This window comes from Pseudorca crassidens, chromosome 8, assembly GCF_039906515.1.
Source record: "Pseudorca crassidens isolate mPseCra1 chromosome 8, mPseCra1.hap1, whole genome shotgun sequence".
In the NCBI taxonomy this organism is placed as follows: Eukaryota; Metazoa; Chordata; class Mammalia; order Artiodactyla; family Delphinidae; genus Pseudorca; species Pseudorca crassidens.
The window spans coordinates 102,693,184-102,709,242 of NC_090303.1; the positions used below are offsets into that span (position 1 = coordinate 102,693,184).

At 42.1% G+C, this 16,059-nt stretch overlaps 1 protein-coding gene across 5 annotated transcripts in view; it reads left to right on the forward strand.

The window, feature by feature from the left end:
- Positions 1 to 16,059, forward strand: part of LOC137229496 (actin-related protein 3B) — a 344,507-nt gene that overhangs the window by 224,857 nt on the left and 103,591 nt on the right. For 4 of the 5 annotated variants that reach the window (XR_010945705.1, XR_010945703.1, XR_010945707.1 and 1 more), the window contains exon 13: positions 3,169 to 3,283. The exons of the other annotated variant lie outside the window; for it this stretch is intronic. The gene's annotated coding sequence lies outside the window, so the exon portion shown is untranslated. The remainder of the gene's footprint in view (positions 1 to 3,168; positions 3,284 to 16,059) is intronic. 5 annotated transcript variants of the gene reach the window in all.

The window sequence follows — 16,059 nt, forward strand, 5'->3', positions numbered from 1 at the left end:
CAGTCACGGCTTCATCATCGTATGTGATTTTGCAAGCTGGCCATGATGTCTGAATCTGATTATTCCACCCTGGGTTACAGCCGCTGCTTCCAGGGCACTTGGCTCTATTTGTAGGACTTTTTGTCAGTTCATGACTGTCTGAGTATTCCTGGAGATTCTAGATAAGCCTTCCCATATTCTGGGCTCAAATTTTGACTTACAAATCGGGTGCCTAAAAAAGGTAACTTATGTTCCAAAATTTCATGTCTAATTTGAGGCACCATTCCATCAGGGTGATAGACATTTCATATGAATTTAGGGTTCTTCCTTCCTCACTTTCCTAGGGCAGCATTTAAGTTCTGTGGGCACATGGCAGCAAGGCATAGAGGGAAGGATGCTGCAGGAGTGGGTCTCAGCATCACTGGCAGCTGGCTGAGAGGTCCGGAGACCTCTGGTCTTTGGTCAAGTCTGTAGTTAGACATGTGGGCTGTTTCCATTCCATGTATGTCTGTGACGATCTAAGGCGGTTTTCACTTACAAAAGAACATTCATGGCTTTAATGTTCCAGGAACATGGATTACAAATACAGAAAAAATCATTAAAGAGGTTGCTTAAGTTAGTGGATCAGACTTGGAATAGGAAAAGAAGTATTGTTCCGGAAGCTTCTGCCATAGCGTAGTAATATGCTCAGAGGAGCCCTGTGTGAGCTTATTTTTTGCTCCCAAGATGAGGAAGATTGTAGATATAAATAGTTTATTTTCAGGAAAGGACCCTCAAAGGAAACTTTCATCATTTAACCACTCTTCAATTGCTCCAAGAAGATAGAAGTACAACCTCCAAACCTTGAAAATCAGGTCAAATCTTCCTAAACCCTGGAGTTGTGGGGATGCAGAAGAAGCAGGACGCCCATGAGACAGATGTTATTATTCCTGCTTTCAGATCACCAACTGCTGGTCCGAGGTGGGATTTCCATGGAAAACGTAATGAAAATATGACTCGTCTTCCTGCTTCGTTCTTCCCTGGTCTCAGAGTCGGGGGGAGGCTGTACGGAGGAAGTGTAAGATGAAGAATTTCTGTTTTCACTAAGAAAGATGATGTGATTAAGGAACAAGTTTTTGAAAGTCTCAGTCATTTTAAGGAAAAATGATTTCTTAAAAAGGTGCACCCGCCGCCCCCCCTCCGTATAGAGAATAAAAGCAAACAACTTAGAAATGGGTGATGACTGTATGCAGAGGACAGCTCTGTTGAAGTCCCATGTCACTTGGACATGGTTTCATGTAGCAGGTGCTCTAAATGATTCGTGATGAAAGGAGTTTTCAGCATTATTACAATGTTACCTGAGGAACTACTCATCGGGAAGCGCTGTTCCATTGTGTAGCAGTGGTAATGATCGCTGCCCAGGAATGGCTCGATCACGCATTTTTGTCTTCGTTCTGTCCAGCGTGTCACTTTGAAACGAAATTAATTTTCTAGACAGAAGAGCCAGAAAATAAATCCTTTTGGAAATCTTTAGAGATTTAGATTCACTCCCAACGCCCCCCCCCCCGCCCCCTCATCTCTTAATGATGTGCCAGGCATCTGCTTAGCACTGGGTGCAGGGCAGGCAGGTGGCGTCCATGCGTTTGACAGATCTGAGCATCTATTAAGCACCAGACAGTGTGCTCGGCACCAGAGATTGGAGAATGTCCAATCTCCAATGAGATTGGAGATGCCAGAGCTTGGAGAATGTCCCTGGTCTTAAGGACATACAAAGATAAGTGGAGAAGAGATATTAATTGGCAATTAAAATACAGCATTGTAACCACTAGTCATGGAAATCTCTAAGAGGAACATCTGGCTGTATTTTTAAGAATGATAATCATGAGGTGCCTCTTCTAGAAACTGGGAAATAACTACTTTGTGTGATCCAGAGAAACACGAATCAAAGTTAGGAAATCTACTATTGGCTACTTAACAATTTTTCTTTTTAAATTAGCAGGACCAAGTTTTTTGTTTTTTTTTTAGAAGTTGTTGGGGGTAGGAGTTTATTAATTAATTTATTTATTTTTGCTGTGTTGGGTCTTCGTTTCTGTGCGAGGGCTTTCTCTAGTTGTGGCAAGCGGGGGCCACTCTTCATCGCGGTGCGCGGGCCTCTCACTGCCGCGGCCTCTCTCGTTGTGGAGCACAGGTTCCAGACGCGCAGGCTCAGTAGTTGTGGCTCACGGGCCTAGTTGCTCCATGGCATGTGAGATCCTCCCAGACCAGGGCTCGAACCCGTGTCCCCTGCATTAGCATGCAGATTCTCAACCACTGCGCCACCAGGGAAGCCCAGCAGGACCAAGTTTATAAAAAGGACAAAGGATATAGTATTTCTTCTGTTTAGTCATTTAAAAAACTAACTCTTCAGAGACAACGTTTGTAATACTTGTGCTGAGCTGTGTTGCTGCCGAGGTGTTGTTTGATTCTTTCTGCTTATTGATTTACAAAGCTTCTTAAAACGCAAACTTCAGTTTTCCTTTTGAACTGGACAAAAATTCAGAATGTACTAAACCTGACCACACGTTCCTAAGTTGTTCTCCCTTAAGAATGGCTGCAGAAGCTCCATCTCGTAAGATGTGGGATATCATTTTCTTTGCCTTGAAGACAGAATTTCCTCGAGAATTGTAAATATCTGATATTTTTTTTTTTTTTTTTTGGCGGTACGCAGGCCTCTCACTGCTGTGGCCTCTCCCGTTGCGGAGCACAGGCTCCAGATGTGCAGGCTCAGTGGCCATGGCTCACGGGCCCAGCCGCTTTGTGGCATGTGGGATCTTCCCAGACCGGGGCACGAACCCGTGTCCCCTGCATCGGCAGGCGGACTCCCAACCACTGTGCCACCAGGGAAGCCCTATTTCCTGTATTTTAAGATGCTTTGACATCTTGGGGCCTTTCTGGTCCTGGAGAGTCTCCCCATCCCAGGGCCAGTTAATTCCTAAAGAAAGTAAAACGATTGCTTTTGAGCATGTCTTTCATGTCCAAACCAGAACCCACAACCTCAAGTATCGCCTTAATCTAACTCTCACACACCAAGCCGATATTCCCCTCTCCCAAATCCCCCCAGGGCCAGGTACTGGTTGACCAGGGACCCCTATAGCCTAGAGACCACTAAAATTATTCACACCAGCCAATCCTAAACTTGCTCAGCTTGTCTACCCTGCCCCTTCCTTGCAGTGAGACCACAATAAAGGCTCCCGCCTGTGTTTTCTCCTTGCCCCTGCGTCTTGCCGAATCTGGTGCTTCCACATGTGGACTTGCACAGCGTGACTGCCCTCTCCTCTTGGGAACAGTGAGTAATAAAGGCTTCTTTCAGGGAAGTCAGTTGCCTGTCACCTTACCTGCCTGTCATCCATCACACCCGATTAAACAAATCCCAGGGATATTTTAAAACGCCTGCTCCCCCATGCAGGCTCCCCCTCTATCACACTGCCCTGTTGTTGCTCTCTGGGGTCTTATCATCATCTGATAGTATCTTGTATATTGTTAATTTACTTTTTACTTATAACTACAAGCCACTGTTCCTCACAAGGATGTAAGCATGGTGCAAGTAGGAAATCTACTGCCTGTTCAGCATCCCTGGTGCCCGGACCAGAGCCTGGGAGAATGGGCAGGCAGTAATTCTTGTCCAAATGAAATGTGTTGACACTGGGAGAAGAGCAGTGAGAAAATCAAGTGAAAGAGTAGTTGAGAAATCATTTTGGAAGTTCTAACATGTTATACAATTAAAATGGTGAGTTTATTGCTGGGTGCCTCTAGTCTCAAAAATTAAGCATTTCATATAGCATCACAGGCAGGTCTCGGAGGGCTTTAAGGAAGTATACTTTTATCCACTTTCCTGCACAGAAGGACAAGATATCTCTAGTGGTCTCAGAAAAATTTCTTATTAGGGAAAATCATGTCAAGATACACCTGTGGCTCTGGTGCTGAGATCTGTGTATTTTCCCATCTTCCTGGACAGTTGGACTACAGTTCCCAGCACCCCTTGCAGTTAGGTCTGGTCATCTGATTGAATTCTAGCCAATAGTGGGTGAGTGAAATTGATGGGCACCACTTCCGGTCCTGGCCCCTACAAGTGTCTCTGGGCAACCTCCAGGCTCCTTCACCTTCCTGGGTGACCTTGGAAACCATGGGCGGGGGGAAGTGGAGGTGACACAGAATGGAAGGGGTCTTGGTTCCTACCTTATCACTTGGAGAGTCACTCAAGATCAGCAACATTCACTTTGGACTTAACCTGAGTGAGAAAGTTTTGTTTTGTTTTTTAAGTTTTATCAAAAAATAGCTGATTTACAATGTTGTGTTAGTTTCAGGTGTACAGCAAAGTGATTCAGTTATACATACGTATATATCTATTCTTTTTTAGATTATTTTCCATTATAGTTGATTACAAGATACTGAGTATAGTTCCCTGTGCTAGACAGTAGGTCCCTGTTGTTTATCTTTTTTACATATAGTAGTGTGCATCTGTTAAACTCATTTATCCCTCCCCCTCCCTTTCCCCTTTGGTACCCATCAGTTTGTTTTCTATGTCTCTGGGGAGAGTTTTATTGAGTGAAAACGCTCGGGTTTTGTGGACAACCTGTTTTAGGAGCTATTGTCTTCATTAACATCGGTGCCTCGAGTGTCTGGGTAAACTCTAGTTGATGCCAAACATCGTGATGACAAGGGATTTAAAGCCCTCTTCTCGCTGGGAGATCAGAGGCTGTGGGAGTTGAATAACTCTTTTGCCAATGATTTACAGGGCTTCTGTATGGTCTAGGTCCACGCCTCCTGTGCTCTTTCCTGTGTCTGCTGTGGCTTGGGTTCTGCCATGACTCAGCATCTTGCCTTGATTGGGTTAGAAAGGGCAATCCTGAAGAAGTGAAATTCATATCTGTCAGTTTGGCAGAGTTTGCAAAAATCTACTCCAATGCAATTGTCTGGTATTATTTCTCTGGGCTCTACGCAAACGGCCAGAAGGTGGAGATCTGATTTTCTCCCTAAAACATAACTTTGCTCTCCCAGGCATAGCTGTCAGCACAGGGGAAGGGCTAGACTTCAGTCATCCCTTAACAGTGTCCTTCCCTTTGCTAACTGTCCTCTCTCCCTTTCTGGGAACCAGGGCTCTGGGGCTGTTGCCTCGTGGCCCCAAGCCCCCAGCTCAAGCTGCCCTCCTTTGTGCCCCTGCTCCCTCTGGGTAGACGGTTCTCTCCTGCATCCTCAGAATCGCTCTCTGAGCCATTCCCTAGAGCCCTCATTTACCCTCAGGGGCCTCAGCCTCTGCTGCTGTCCAGCAAGGGTGGGAAACAGGCGGACGTGCAGCCTTCTCAGGCTTTTCTCCACCGCCTCAGCAAAGGAAAGACAAAGCAGAGGGAATGTTTCTGGCTGGTCCTCTTTCTGTCCCTGGGAGGGTGGGCCCGGAGCAGCCAGGCTGCATTTCTGAGGTCCTCAGATAAAGACCCTCGGGCACTTTCCTGTACACTGAGACTTCTTCTTTTGTGATGTCAGCTTTTAACTTGCCAAGGCAGGGCGAGGTGACAATGCTTGTTTCATTCCCCATTAAAGAACTCTTGACCTCTGGTGTGAAGAGTTCACGGAAACAGGTGTTGAGACTTCCCAAGTATTTAGAATGTGGATTTCATGAGGGACCAGGTAAGTAACTTGGCTTCCAGTCCTGGTTCTGCATTAACTGGGTGTCTTCCAGCAGGTCCTCAGTTTCTGGACATTTTTTTCCACTTGTACAACATGGTAGTGGGTTTCTCAGTGGATTATTTCCCTCCTAACATGTAAAACATAATGTTTTTTCATATCAGATAAGTGAACTTTGTTCATCTGGTGATTCAATGCCAAGGTGATATGACATCTTCTCAATAGATTAGCTGTCCTTTAAGAACACTCCTAACCAATTCAACAGTTTAGTCTGCTTGTTTTATTTTACTTTTTCTATTGTGGTAAGGACACAACACGAGATCTACCGTCTTAGCAGATTTTTTGTACACGGGCCTCTCACTGTTGTGGCCTCTCCCGTTGCGGAGCACAGGCTCCGGTCGCGTAGGCTCAGCGGCCATGGCTCAGGGGCCCAGCCGCTCCGCGGCACGTGGGATCCTCCCGGACCGGGGCACGAACCCGCGTCCCCTGCATCGGCAGGCGGACTCTCAACCACTGCGCCACCAGGGAAGCCCCGTCTTAGCAGATTTTTATGCCCACAATATGGTGCTGTTACCTACAGGTGGCCAATCTCCAGAACTTACTCATTTGGTGGAACTGCAACTCTACCCAGTTCTCCTTCCCTCAGCCCCTGGCGACACCTTCTACTGTTTCTGAGTTTATTTTAGATGCCTCCTGGAAGTGGAACAGTGCGGTATTTGTCCTTTTGTGATAATGCGGCATATGCATACAATAAAGTACTCTTCGGCCTTTAAATAGAAGGGCATCTCATTGTAAAGCAATTATACTCCAATAAAGATGTTAAAGAAAAAGACAAGGTACTTACCAAATTAAAAAATAAATAAATAAATAAAAAGAAGGGCACCTCAGTGTTGTTTGACTTGTGATCTGAAGTCCTAGGAAGTCTTAGGAGCCACCCTGGGGGCCTGGTGGGGATGGGCTGAGGAACCTGTGGGGTCCTCCTCTCGTCCTACCCCACCCCTGCCACCCACCACATTCATGTTCTCTATGTATTTGGGTTGCAAAGTAAGAAAGCATCCTGGACTAGATGATCTGAAAATGATGTTGGTCCTCATTTCAGGTGTTTTGCTCTATTGGTTAAACATGTGTCAGAGAAAAATCTTTATTTTTCATTGAAAAAAATTGCAGTCACCATTTTCTTTGGTTCTCTCTGGTTCTAACGTTCTCTGATTGTCTAAAATGGGACAGGGGATGAGGTCCGCCTTTCCCGGCACACGCTTGGGTAGCACACACTGGTGACAATACCCAGGAGAAGAGGCCATCGCAGCTCCGTCCTGGAAGCAGGGTCAGAGATAGGCTGCTGGGCCGCCTGCCTGACCCATTGCCTCAAGGCGGATCATCTCCACGTGTGCAGCAGCACCCCCGAGGGTGAGCGATACAGCAGACTCACGAGGAAACTCTTGAGGCTCCTTGGTGAAGAGCTATTATGAGATTCCATTGCGTTAACATGGGTCTCAGCCGTCTTGCATCCTTCTGGTGGTTTACCAGCCCCAAAGAATGAAGCAGAGAGTGCTACCTGAACTGTATTTCCGCTTAGAATCAGCCATGTCTGATGGGCGTCACAGTGGGTAGAAATAAATATCATGCGTCGCTAATTCCTCTAGAGAAGCTTGGGTGAGAATATGTATGTTTGGCAAATGTGAACTTGCACTTCACAGGACGCGGCCGTGTTTACAGAGCCCACTAGGTGGCGCGTGAGCTGCAGCGATCATGATGGTCTGAGCTGGACCAGTCAGAGCCCGCCTCCCAGGAGCTCCCTCGGGCCAGATGCCCACACCTCACGGTTCTGCTCTCCAATATCCCCGGTCCTGTATCCGTCTCTAGTTTCTTCCTCTGTGAAAGCAGGGCCCAGGCTTTCTTGCTGCTTCTTTAATAAAGCCCACAGTAAAAGTTTGAATTCTTGAAACCTTCATTTAATCCTTTAAACTCCAACAAGCATTGAATTTTAATTTTAAAGCTGTCACAGATTCAAAGTATTAGAGAATGTTTATGGACAAATCACATGTTCAATACAGGGCTTGTATATAGAATAGATAAGGAACTCTCAAAACTCAAAAACAAACAATTCTATTAGAAAATGGACAAAAACATGAACCGACATTTCATCAAACAGGATATATATATTTCTTTGTCTTTGGAATTCTAGATCTGTGGTCTCAGAATTAGAGAAGCTTCCATACATCTAACAAGCAACTTTCCAGTCCAAGGCAGGGCAGAGGGAAGGAAGCTCTTAAGCTCATCATTACATCCTCACTGATGCACCAACCAAAGATGTTTTTAACAGGGTCCTGTGAAGAGGCTGATGTGGACACAAAGTCTGCTCCCGTATGTGGGGACCCCTATTCCCGGTGTTCACTGTGGAAATCTAAGCTGGACCAGGAACATGCTTGATGCTTGACAGTTGCAACCATTCTCTCTGACTCATGATGTCGGTCACTACCTACAGTGGTTAAATTCCCTGTTTCCACATTTGCAGTGTGGTGGCCAGCCCAAGGTTTTCCTGGTGCCTTTGAATCCAATCTCCTCCCATACACTGATCTATCAAACTTCTTTCTTTTCTGCTGGAGCCATTTCCTTTTTTGTAAAAGGCATTCAGGTTCATACATTCCAATCAAAACCAATTGATTTACACTTTGCTTTTCTTGAATCCCTTGCAATTCTTTCCCCCTCCTTTTTGTATCTTCATGCTCATATTTGCACAACGGTTTTTACTTTCTGCACCTGACCCTGCCCTGCTCTCCAGTACTCTGCAGAAAGGTGTGACATAACTGTGCAGTAGATTGAATTTGCAGGACGTTTGCCCAGTGAGGCAACAAAGCCCATTCAGACAGAGCACTCTACCCACTGATTATTCACATAATGTGAAAAGTAAATGAGGCTTGTTAGCATCGACGCTATTAGCACGTTAACTTACTTTAAAACCATTTTAATGATGATTAAGTAACAACTGGATGCTGCATTATTAAGGGGTCTCTATGTTTTTGTGTATATTGGCTGGTTCTTAATTGGCTAATTTCTTTTTTTTTGAATTTTATTTTATTTTATTTTTATACAGCAGGTTGTTACTAGTTATCTATTTTATACATATCAGTGTATACATGTCAATCCCGATCTCCCAGTTCATCCCACCCCCCCATCCACCGTTTCCCCCCCTTGGTGTTCATATGTTTGTTCTCTACATCTGTGTCTCTATTTCTGCCCTGCAAACCGGTTCATCTGTACCATTTTTCTACATTCCACATATATGCATTAATATGCGATATTTGTTTTTCTCTTTCTGACTTAACTTCACTCTGTATGACAGTCTCTAGATCCATCCACGTCTCTACAAATGACCCAATTTCATTCCTTTTTATGGCTGAGTAATATTCCATTGTATATATGTGCCACATCTTCTTTATCCATTCGTCTGTTGATGGGCATTTAGGTTGCTTCCATGACCTGGCTATTGTAAATAGTGCTCCAATGAACATTGGGGTGTGTGTGTCTTTTTGAATTATGGTTTTCTCAGGGTATATGCCCAGTAGTGTGATTGCTGGGTCATATGGTAATTCTATTTTTAGTTTTTTAAGGAACCTCCCTACTGTTCTCCATAGTGGCTGTATCAATTTACATCCCCACCAACAGTGTAAGAGGGTTCCCTTTTCTCCACACCCTCTCCAGTATTTGTTGTTTGTAGATTTTCTGATGATGCCCATCCTAACTGGTGTGAGGTGATACCTCATTGTAGTTTTGATTTGCATTTCTCTAATAATTAGTGACGTTGAGCACCTTTTCATGTGCTTCTTGGCCATCTGTATGTCTTCTTTGGAGAAATGCCTATTTAGATCTCCTGCCCTTTTTTTGAATGGGTTGTTTGTTTTTTCAATATTGAGCTACATGAGCTGTTTATATATTTTGGAGATTAATCTTTTTTTTTTTTTTGCAGTACGTGGGCCTCTCACTGTTGTGGCCTCTCCCGTTGCGGAGCTCCAGACGCGCAGGCTCAGTGGCCATAGCTCACGGGCCTAGCCACTCCACGGCATGTGGGATCTTCCCGGACCAGGGCACAAACCCGTGTCCCCTGCATCAGCAGGTGGACTGTCAACCACTGCGCCACCAGGGAAGCCCTGGAGATTAATCTTTTGTCTGTTGATTCGTTTGCAAATATTTTCTCCCATTCTGAGGGTTGTCTTTTCATCTTGTCTATAGTTTCCTTGGCTGTGCAAAAGCTTTTACGTTTCACCAGATCCCATCCATTTATTTTTGTTTTTATTTCCATTACTCTAGGAGGTGGGTCAAAAAAGATCGTGCTGTGATTTATGTCAAAGAGCGTTCTTCCTATGTTTTCCTCTAAAAGTTTTATAGTGTCTGGTCTTACATTTAGGTCTTTACTCCATTTTGAGTTTATTTTTGTGTATGGCGTTAGGGAGTGTTCTAATTTCATTCTTTTACATGTAGCTGTCCAGTTTTCCCAGCACCACTTATTGAAGAGACTGTATTTCTCCATTGTATATCCTTGATAGTTGACCATAGGTACATGGGTTTATCTCTTGGGTTTATCTCTGGGCTTTCTGTCCTGTTCCATTGATCTATATTTCTGTTTTTGTGCCAGTACCACATTTTCTTGATTACTGTAGCTTTGTAGTATATTCTGAAGTCAGGGAGTCTGATTCTTCCAGCTCTGTTTTTTTCCCTCAAGATTGCTTTGGCTATTTGGGGTCTTTTGTGTCTCCATAAAAATTTTAAGATTTTTTTTGTTCTAGTTCTGTAAAAAATGCCATTGGTAGTTTGATAGGGATTGTACTGAATCTGTAGATGGCTTTGGGTAGTATAGTCATTTTCACAATATTGATTCTTCCAATCCAAGAACATGGTATATCTCTCCATCTGTTTATGTCATCTTTGATTCCTTTCATCAGTGTTTTTATAGTTTTCTGAGTACAAGTCTTTCACCTCCTTAGGTAGGTTTATTCCTAGGTATTGTATTCTTTTTGTTGCAATGGTAAATGGAATTGTTTCCTTAATTTCTCTTTCTGATTTTTCGTTGTTAGTGTATAGGAATGCAAGGGATTTCTGTGCATTAATTTTGTATCCTGCTACTTTACCAAATTCATTGAATAGTTCTAGTAGTTTTCTGGTGGCATCTTTAGGATTTTCTATGTATAGTATCATGTCATCTGCAAACAGTGACAGTTTTACTTCTTTTCCAATTTGTATTCCTTTTATTTCTTTTTCTTCTCTGATTGCCGTGGCTAGGACTTCCAAAACTATGTTGAATAATAGTGGTGAGGGTGGACATCCTTGTCTTGTTCCAGATCTTAGAGGAAATGCTTTCAGTTTTTCACCATTGAGAATGATGTTTGCTGTGGGTTTGTCATATATGGCCTTTATTGTGTCGAGGTAGGTTCCCTGTATACCCATTTCCTGGAGAGTTTTTATCATAAATGGGTGTTGAATTTTGTCAAAAGCTTTTTGTGCATCTATTGAGATGATCATATGGTTTTTATTCCTTAATTTGTTAATGTGGTGTATCACATTGATTGATTTGCATATATTGAAGAATCCTTGCATCCCTGGGATAAATCCCACTTGATCATGGTGTATGATCCTTTTGATGTGTTGTTGGATTCTGTTTGCTAGTATTTTGTTGAAGGTTTTTTTATCTGTATTCATCAGTGATATTGGGCTATAATTTTCTTATTTTGTGGTATCTTTGTCTGGTTTTGGTATCAGGGCAATGGTGGCCTTGTAGAATGAGTTTGGGAGTGTTCCTTCCTCTGCAAGTTTTTGGAAGAGTTTGAGAAGGATGGGTGTTAACTCTTCTCTAAATGTTTGATAGAATTCCTGTGAAGCTGTCTGGTCCTGGACTTTTATTTGTTGGAAGATTTTTAATCACAGTTTCAGTTTCATTACTTGTGACTGGTCTGTTCATATTTTCTGTTTCTTCCTGGTTCAGTCTTGGAAGGTTACACCTTTCTAAGAATTTGCTCATTTCTTCCAGGTTGTCCATTTTATTGGCATAGAGTTGCTTGTAGCAATCTCTTAGGATGCTTTGTATTTCTATGGTGTCTGTTATAACTTCTCCTTTTTCATTTCTAATTTTATTGATTTGAGTCCTCTTCCTCTTTTTCCTGATGAGATGGTTAAAGGTTGATCAATTTTGTTTATCATCTCAAGGAACCAGCTTTTAGTTTTATTGATCTTTGCTATTGTTTTCTTTGTTTCTATTTCATTCATTTCTGCTCTGATCTCTATGATTTCTTTCCTTCTACTAATTTTGGGGTTTTTTTGTTCTTCTTTCTCTAGTTCCTTTTGGTGTAAGGTTAGATTGTTTATTTGAGAATTTTCTTGTTTCTTGAGGTAGGATTGTATAGGTATCAACTTCCCTCTTAGATCTGCTTTTGCTGCGTCCCATAGGTTTTGGATCGTCGTGTTTTCGTTGTCATTTATCTGTAGGTATTTTTTGATTTACTCTTTGATTTCTTCAGTGATCTCTTGGTTATTTAATTATGTATTGTTTAGCCTCTATGTGTTTGTATTTTTTACGTTTTTTTCCCCTGTAATTTATTTCTAAACTCATAGTGTTGTGGTCGGAAAAGATGCTTGATGTGATTTCAGTTTTCTTAAGTTTTCCAAGGCTTGATTTGTGACCCAAGATGTGATCTATCCTGGAGAATGTTCCGTGCACTCTTCAGAAGAAAGTGTAATCTGCTGTTTTCGAGTGGAATGTCCTATAAATATCAATTAAATCTATTTGGTCTGTTGTGTCATTTAAAGCTTTCATTTCCTTATTAATTTTCTGTCTGGATGATCTGTCCATTGGTGTAAGTGAGGTATTAAAGCCCCCACTACGATTGTGTTACTGTCGATCTCCTCTTTTATAGCTGTTAGCATTTGCCTTATTATTCAGGTGCTCCAATGTTGGGTGCATATATATTTATAATTGTTATATCTTCTTCTTGGATTGATCCCTTGATCATTATGTAGTGTCCTTCCTTGTCTCTTGTAACATCCTTTACTTTAAAGTCTGTTTTATCTGATATGAGTATTGCTACTCCAGCTTTCTTTTGATTTCTTTTTGCATGGAATATCTTTTTCCATCCCCTCAGTTTCAGTCTGTATGTGTCCCTAGGTCTGAAGTGGGTCTCTTGTAGAGAGCATATAGATGGGTCTTGTTTTTATATCCATTCAGCAAGCCTGTGTCTTTTGGTTGGAGCATTTAATCCATTCACATTTAAGGTAATTATAGATATGTATGTTCCTATTACCATTTTCTTAATTGTTTTGGGTTTGTATTTAAAGGTCCTTTTCTTCTCTTGTGTTTCCCACTTAGAGAAGTTCCTTTAGCATTTGTTGTAGAGCTGGTTTGGTGGTGCTGAATTCTCTTAGCTTTTGCTTGTCTGTAAAGCTTTTGATTTCTCTGTTGAATCTGAATGAAATCCTTGCCAGGTAGAGTAATCTTGGTTGTAGGCTATTCCCTTTCATCACTTTAAATATATCATGCTACTCCCTTCTGTCTTGTAGAGTTTCTGCTGAGAAATCAGCTGTTAACCTTATGGGAGTTCCCTTATATGTTGTTGTTTTTCCCTTGTTGCTTTCAATAATTTTTCTTTGTCTTTAATTTTTGTCAATTTGATTACTATGTGTCTTGGTGTGTTTCTCATTGGGTTTATCCTGCCTGGGATGCTCTGCACTTCCTGGACTTGGGTGGCTATTTCCTTTCCCATGTTAGGGAAATTTTTGACTATAATCTCTTCAAATATTTTCTTGGGTCCTTCTCTCTCTCTTCTCCTTCTGGGACCCCTATAATGTGAATGTTGATGTGTTTAATATTGTCCCAGAGGTCTGTTAGGCTGTCTTTGTTTCTTTTCATTCTTTTTTCTTTATTCTTTTCTGCAGCAGTGATTTCCAGCATTCTGTCTTCCAGGTTACTTATACATTCTTCTGCCTCAGTTATTCTGCTATTGATTCCATAATTACTGGGGCAGGGCCCCTGCTCCTTCCCTTCTCTCTTGACTCTCAGGCCTTTCACGTCCAGCACACAAGCTCCCAGCTCCCAGGCCCACGTAGGGTCCCCCTCATGACCTCATGCCATCAGAGCCAGGCTGACCCTAATTTCTAGCTTCAGAGAAAGATGTGAGGAATCCACCCATCACTCCATGGTGGGCAAGATAATTCTTACTCCTTGCTGGGAACCCATGGATATGTTAGGTCACGTGGTGTGAGATATTAAGGGTACAGGTGGAATTAAGGATGCTAATCAGCTGACCTTAGAATAGAGAGAATCCTGGATTATCCAGGTGGACCCCATGGCTTCATGAGGGTCCTTAAAAGTGGAAGAGGGAGACAGAGAAAGAGAGCCAGTGAGCAATGCGACTGCGGAGCTCAATACGTGATGGGGTGGCCATCCAGATCAATTGCGAAAAGAACCCTACTAGTTGATCAGTCTTATATAAGTGAGATTGATCTTACTTATATAATCTTTTTTTTTTTTTTCGGTACGTGGGCCTCTCACTGTTGTGGCCTCTCCCATTGAGGAGCACAGGCTCTGGACGCGCAGGCTCAGCGGCCATGACTCACGGGCCCAGCCGCTCCGCGGCATGTGGGATCTTCCCGGACCGGGGCACGAACCCGTGTCCCCTGCATCGGCAGGCGGACTCTCAACCACTGTGCCACCAGGGAAGCTCTTACTTATATAATCTTATCAATCTTTTTATCAGAAGAAGCTAGGCATCCTATGCCAATCATACTCAAAAATAAATTTCAAATATATTAAAGATATAAACATAAGTCATCTCAAAAATACAAAATTTGGGGATAATATTTTTATAGTTTGGAGGAAGGAGTATCTGCTTGAGGGAAATGGAAACTCAATATTATGTAATAACCTGTAAGGGAAAAGAATCTGAAAGAGAATATATATATAACTGAACTGCTGTGCTGTACACCTGAAACTTACACAATATTGTAAATCAACTATACTTCAATAAAAAGATTAAAAAAAAAACTAGAAACTCAAACACATGAAGAAAAGATGGACGGTCTTGGCCACCTAGAAATGTCAAGTCTCTGAACGTGCAAAGATACCACAAAACAAATCAAAACACATGTGATAAACTGGAAGAACACAGGGCAGCTTGTGTGACAAAAGCTTCCCTTCTTCACAAACGGCTCCCACAAATAGATGAGAAGGCAGCCTGACAGAGGAGGGTCGGAAGAAACTAGCTGTTGGGTGAGTTACCGACGAAGAAACACAAACAGCCGGTGTAGGAGCTGTTGCCTCAGTTGTGACCTGCCAGGTTCTTGAGGTTTTGTTTGTTTGTTTGAACGGTCGCTGAAAATAATCAATAAACAATAAACAATCAATAATAAGGACAGAAAAGAGTTTTATTTGAGCCAAACTGAGGACTAGCCCAGAAGCCCACTTCCCAGATGGCTCTGAGAAACTGCTTTGGAGAAGCAGGGTTTTCAGCACAGTTTTATATCTTGTCAGGACAAAGAACATGAAACAAGTCAGGGATCCATTTCTTCAAAGTTCAAAAGAAAAATAAAAAAGAACAGACCAGCACGTACACAGCAAATTAGAATGGCCTTAGCACCTGGGAAGGCAGTCTTATCATTAAAGGAGGACCAGCATTGGTGTCCCAAGAAGAGGGGCATTTAATCTTTATTTTTAACATGGACATTCTTTACTTCTGGTCAGTGAGCTCTTTTCTTTAATAATTAAAGCAGATGTTCAATGTATATTTGATAGACCACAAACAGGCCATTTTAGTTAGCATCAAATTCAAGGGAACTCATGTATAAGCCACAATGACTTCCCTATATTTCAATATGTGAACATTTCTTATATCAGAACCCATGGTTGGCAATTTTTACTTTCATTTCTTCTTTAGCCCCAAAGTTATATTTGAGTGTTTTATATTTTCTAAGTGGTTAGATTTATTTTGACTGTCCTCTTGTCCTTTTTAGTTTTCTTGAGCAATGGTAAGAAAGCATGTTCTTTTTAATTTTATTTTTTTTTATACAACAGGTTCTTATTAGTTATCCATTTTATACATTAGTGTATATATGTTGATCCCAATCTCCAAATTCATCACACCACCACCCCTAAGAAAGCATGTTCTGAATCATCGCTGTCTTAGGGAGACCATATGTTTATCAGCTAATGAAATTTTTATTAAATGTTCCATTAGCACCCTAAAAGTGTGTCCTCTGGTTTCGGGTGTAAAAATTTTATACATAGTTATTAAATATTATATCAAGGTTGCTAGTCATGTTATTCAAATTCTTAAACCTCATTTTTATTATTTAATCCGTTTCTGAGAAGTGTGTTTCTAATTCTCCCAATTTCTCATTGAATTTACATATCTTTCACTGTAAGCATTTTGATGCTTTATTCTGTGCCCCCGGATACAT